General features: G+C 44.3%; 1 pseudogene; it reads left to right on the top strand.

Moving 5' to 3' along the window:
* The first annotated feature begins 2,657 nt into the window (after positions 1-2,657).
* Positions 2,658-5,948, top strand: LOC139639863 (rano class II histocompatibility antigen, A beta chain-like; annotated as a pseudogene).
* Positions 5,949-6,000: the final 52 nt, after the last annotated feature.

Raw genomic sequence — 6,000 nt, 5'->3', positions numbered from 1 at the left:
CATACCAAATCTGGAGATGATTGCCTCAACGGTCTAGGAGGAGTTTGCAAAAATAGGTTTTGAGAAAATTCAACATGGCGGAAAATCTGATAAGTCGCCAATGGGCGTGGCCTATCACAATGATGCGGCTTTACCCAAGGAATACAGGAACAAAATAATTTTGTTTCTATGATGTATAGTTACTGAGTTATGGGCATTTAAAATGTGAAACGTTGCTGTAGCGCCCCCTATGGGTGACATGACAGGACATTCGGGCTGGTATCTCAGAGTAGACATCTGCACATGTCTACCAAATTTGGTGCAGGTAGCATAATGCACTCATGAGTTACGGCAGTTTCTGTGAAATAGACCCCGCCCACAACGTTTGATTAAACTTTGGAAGCTAATTAAATCAGAACGGTAGGGAATATCAAACCGATTTCCATAACTTTTAATCATGGGGATCCAGAGGTGATGCACACCAAATTTGGAGATGATTGCCTCAACGGTCTAGGAGGAGTTTGCAAAAATAGGTTTTTGAGAAAATTCAAAATGGCGGAAAATCTAGTCAGACGGAAATGGGCGTGGCCTATCTGGATAGATGCATGGGGATCCAGGGAATCCAGGAGAAGTGGAATTTTGATTCTGTGACTCACGGTTCAGGAGTTAAGGACCAAAACGTGCAGGGGGCTGTTATAGCGCCACCATCAGGTGGATTGGTGTCATTTTTGTTGCCTGAGTAGTGGGTGACATTTCCAACCTATGTGGAAAGTTTGGGTGCTGTGGGGCTTATGGTTGCTGAGGTGCAGACACTTTTAAGGCACGAGAAGAAAAAGAAAAATAATAATAATAATAAATATAGCCGCATGCGGCAATGACGGGGTCCAAGCATCTGGTGACCTCTAGGGTACATGCGTGTTATAGACACCAAATTTTGCACATGGTCTCAGAGTTGATACCTGCACAAGTGCACCAAATTTGGTTGAGATAGCACAAGGCGTTCATGAGTTATGGCTCATTTTGTCACATATGTGCCACGCCCTACAATTGATTGGCCTGTAGCGGCCAAACGATATGGAGTACAGGAAATCTTTTCATGACTTTTAATCATGGGCCTCCAGAGATCATGCATACCAAATTTGGAGATGATTGCCTCAACGGTCTAGGAGGAGTTTGCAAAAATAGGTTTTTGAGAAAATTCAACATGGCGGAAAATCTGATAAGTCGCCAATGGGCGTGGCCTATCACAATGATGCGGCTTTACCCAAGGAATACAGGAACAAAAGAATTGTGTTTCTATGATGTATAGTTACTGAGTTATGGGCATTTAAAATCTGAAACGTTGCTGTAGCGCCCCCTATGGGTGACATGACAGGACATTCGGGCTGGTATCTCAGAGTGGACATCTGCACATGTGTACCAAATTTGGTGCAGGTAGCATAATGCACTCATGAGTTACGGCAGTTTCTGTGAAATAGACCCCGCCCACAACGTTTGATTAAACTTTGGAAGCTAATTAAATCAGAACGGTAGGGAAACTCAAACCGATTTCCATAACTTTAAATCATGGGGATCCAGAGGTGATGCACACCAAATTTGGAGATGATTGCCTCGACGGTCTAGGAGGAGTTGGCAAAAATAGGTTTTTGATAAAATTCAAAATGGCCGAAAATCTAGTCAGACGGAAATGGGCGTGGCCTATCTGGATAGATGCATGGGGATCCAGGGAATCCAGGAGAAGTGGAATTTTGATTCTGTGACTCACGGTTCAGGAGTTATGGACCAAAACGTGCAGGGGGCTGTTATAGCGCCACCATCAGGTGGATTGGTGTCATTTTTGTTGCCTGAGTAGTGGGTGACATTTCCAACCTATGTGGAAAGTTTGGGTGCTGTGGGGCTTATGGTTTCTGAGGTGCATATACTTTTAGGGCACGAGAAGAAAAATAATAATAATAATAATCGGAACAATTACAATAGGGTTCCTCGCACTACGTGCTTGGACCCCTAATAATAATAATAATAATAATAATCGGAACAATTACAATAGGGTTCCTCGCACTTATGTGCTTGGACCCCTAATAATAATCGGAACAATTACAATAGGGGTTCCTCGCACTTATGTGCTTGGACCCCTAAAAATAATAATAATAATAATAATAATAATAATAATAATCGGAACAATTACAATAGGGTTCCTCGCACTTATGTGCTTGGACCCCTAATAATCGGAACAATTACAATAGGGTTCCTCGCACTTATGTGCTTGGACCCCTAATAATAATAATAATAATAATAATCGGAACAATTACAATAGGGTTCCTCGCACTTATGTGCTTGGACCCCTAATAATAATCGGAACAATTACAATAGGGTTCCTCGCACTACGTGCTTGGACCCCTAATAATAATAATAATAATAATCGGAACAATTACAATAGGGTTCCTCGCACTACGTGCTTGGACCCCTAATAATAATAATAATAATAATAATAATAATCGGAACAATTACAATAGGGTTCCTCGCACTTATGTGCTTGGACCCCTAATAATCGGAACAATTACAATAGGGTTCCTCGCACTTATGTGCTTGGACCCCTAATAATAATAATAATCGGAACAATTACAATAGGGTTCCTCGCACTTATGTGCTTGGACCCCTAAATATAGCCGCAAGCGGCAATGACGGGGTCCAAGAATCTGGTGACCTCTAGGGTAAATGCGTGTTGTTGGCACCAAATTTTGCACATGGCCCCAGAGTTGATACCTGCACAAGTGCACCAACTTTGGTTAAGATAGTACAAGGCGTTCATGAGTTATGGCTCATTTTGTCACATATGTGCCACGCCCTACAATTGATTGGCCTATAGCGGCCAGATGATATGGAGTACATGAAATCTTTTCATAACTTTTAATCAGGGGAGGCCAGAGATCATGCATACCAAATTTGGAGATGATTGCCTCAACGGTCTAGGAGGAGTTCGCAAAAATTGGTTTTTGAGAAAATTGAAAATGGCGGAAAATCAAATATGGCGGGAATGGGCGGAGCCTATCACAATGATGCGGCTTTAGCCCAGGAATACAGGAACAAAAGAATTTTGTTTCTATGATGTATAGTTACTGAGTTATGGGCATTTAAAATTTAAAACGTTGCTATAGCGCCCCCTATGGGCGAAATGACAGCAAATTCGGGCTGGAAAGTTTGGGTGCTGTGGGGCTTATGGTTTCTGAGGTGCAGATACTTTTAGGGCACGAGAAGAAAAATAATAATAATCGGAACAATTACAATAGGGTTCCTCGCACTACGTGCTTGGACCCCTAATAATAATAATAATCGGAACAATTACAATAGGGTTCCTCGCACTACGTGCTTGGACCCCTAATAATAACAATTACAATAGGGTTCCTCGCACTACGTGCTTGGACCCCTAAATATAGCCGCATGCGGCAATGACGGGGTCCAAGCATCTGGTGACCTCTAGGGTACATGCGTGTTATAGACACCAAATTTTGCACATGGCCCCAGAGTTGATACCTGCACAAGTGCACCAACTTTGGTTAAGATAGCACAAGGCGTTCATGAGTTATGGCTCATTTTGTCACATATGTGCCACACCCCACAAATGATTGGCCTATAGCGGCCAAACGATATGGAGTACAGGAAATCTTTTCATAACTTTTAATCAGGGGAGGCCAGAGATCATGCATACCAAATTTGGAGATGATTGCCTCAACGGTCTAGGAGAAGTTTGCAAAAATTGGTTTTTGGTGCAGGTAGCACTATGCACTCATGAGTTACAGCAATTTTTGTGAAATAGACCCCGCCCACAACCGTTGACTGAACTTTGGAAGCTAATTAAATCAGAACGGTAAGGTATATCAAAACGATTTCCATAACTTTTGATCATGGGGATCTAATAATCGGAACAATTACAATAGGGTTCCTCGCACTACGTGCTTGGACCCCTAATAATACCACCCTGTGTCCTCCAGCTCCCCCCTCTGTCAGGCTGAGCTCAGTGTCGCCCCCTGGTGGGAAACACACTGCCATGCTGATGTGCAGCGTCTACGACTTCTACCCAAAACAAATCCGTGTGACCTGGCTGAGAGACGGAGAGGTCGTGACCTCTGATGTCACTTCCACTGAGGAGCTGGAGGACGGGGACTGGTACTACCAGATCCACTCCCACCTGGAGTACACACCCAGGTGAGTCCAGATCCAGATCCACCTGGAGTACACACCCAGGTGAGTCCAGATCAGTTCAGTAATAACATGTGGCACTAAACCAACCTCTGTGTGTGTGTGTGTGTGTTTGTGTGTGTGTGTGTGTGTGTGTGTGTGTGTCTGTGTGTGTGTGTGTGTGTGTGTGTGTGTGTGTGTCTGTGTGTGTGTGTGTGTGTGTGTGTGTGTGTGTGTGTGTGTGTTGAACAGGTCTGGAGAGAAGATCTCCTGCATGGTGGAGCACGCCAGCCTGAACACTCCTGTGATCCAGGACTGGGGTAACTACCTGTCTGTCTGTCTCTCTACCTGTCTGTCTGTCTGTCTCTCTATCTGTCTGTCTGTCTCTCTGCCTGTCTGTCTGTCTGTCTCTCTGTCTGTCTGTCTCTCTGTCTGTCTGTCTTTCTACCTGTCTGTCTCTCTGCCTGTCTGTCTGTCTGTCTCTCTGTCTGTCTGTCTCTCTGTCTGTCTGTCTTTCTACCTGTCTGTCTGTCTGACTACGTACCTGTCTGTCTCTCTGTCTGTCTCTCTGTGTCTCTCTGTCTGTTGACCTGCCTGTCTGTCTCTCTGTCTGTCTCTCTGTGTCTCTCTACCTGTCTGTCTCTCTACCTGTCTGTCTCTCTGTCTGTCTGTCTGTTGACCTGTCTGTCTCTCTACCTGTCTGTCTCTCTGCCTGTCTGTCTGTTGACCTGTCTCTCTCTCAACAGATCCGTCGATGCCTGAGTCTGAGAGAAACAAGATCGCCATCGGAGCCTCAGGACTGGTTCTGGGTCTGATCTTATCTCTGGCTGGATTCATCTACTACAGGAGGAAGGCCCAAGGTCAGTCCACTAGACCAGTTCAGACCAGTTCAGAACGGTTCAGACCAGTTCAGACCAGTTCAGACCAGTTCAGATCAGTTCAGACCTGGTTAGATCAGTTCAGACCGGTTCAGACCAGTTCAGATCAGTTCAGACCAGGTTAGACCACTTCAGACCGGTCCAAACCAGTTCAGATCAGTTCAGACCAGTTCAGACCAATTTAGACCAGGTTAGATCAGTTCAGACCGGTTCAGACCAGTTCAGACCAGTTCAGACCAGTTTATATGAGTCAATAACAGCAGTCTCTTCTTCTCTTGTGTTTATAACAGCAGTCTCTTCTTCTCTGGTGTTTATATGAGTCGATAACAGCAGTCTCTTCTCTGGTGTTTATATGAGTCAATAACATCAGTCTCTTCTTCTCTGGTGTTTATATGAGTCAATAACAGCAGTCTCTTCTTCTCTTGTGTTAAATCAGGACGGATCCTGGTTCCCACTAACTGAGGTAGGAATCCTAAACTTGTCCCTGTTGTCTGTTTGTCTCCTGAAGGAAAAGTCAGCTGGAATTCAACCTGCTTTCTTGTGTTTTCAGTGCTGCCACCTGCTGGAGAGGAGGAGCTGCTGTTTCTGCTTCAAGCTTCTGTGACACGCTGCACATGTGCTGTGACATACGTGATGTGAGGCACATGTATGTAGCGTGACGTGTGTCTGAGCGTCACTCTGATGTCTTTGTGATCTGAAGCTTCACTTCCTGTGTGACATCACTGTTTTCCAGCGACTAACTTCCTCAAAGTGACTCAGACTAAAGGAAGAACATCTGATCCTCCTTCTGTCCTTTAACTTCATCTGTAAAATCACACAATCAGCTGCTTCAATATTTTAGGTTTTCTGAGTGTTAGATTCTTATATTTCTACTGGAGTGAGATGTCTTTTCCTACAATAAAGCTTTGGAAAACACTCTGTCACGTTGTTATTTTAGCTGAGACTCTCCTCATGTTTGTTTGTGTGT

The sequence above is a fragment of the Centroberyx affinis genome, unplaced genomic scaffold (assembly GCF_046629955.1).
Source record: "Centroberyx affinis isolate AG114_WGS23_722 - 3 ecotype Tasmania unplaced genomic scaffold, CSIRO-AGI_Caff_v1 ptg007875l_1, whole genome shotgun sequence".
Taxonomy (NCBI): domain Eukaryota; kingdom Metazoa; phylum Chordata; class Actinopteri; order Beryciformes; family Berycidae; genus Centroberyx; species Centroberyx affinis.
The sequence above is the reverse complement of the archived record's forward strand: the minus strand, read 5'-3'. Positions and strand labels throughout refer to the sequence as shown.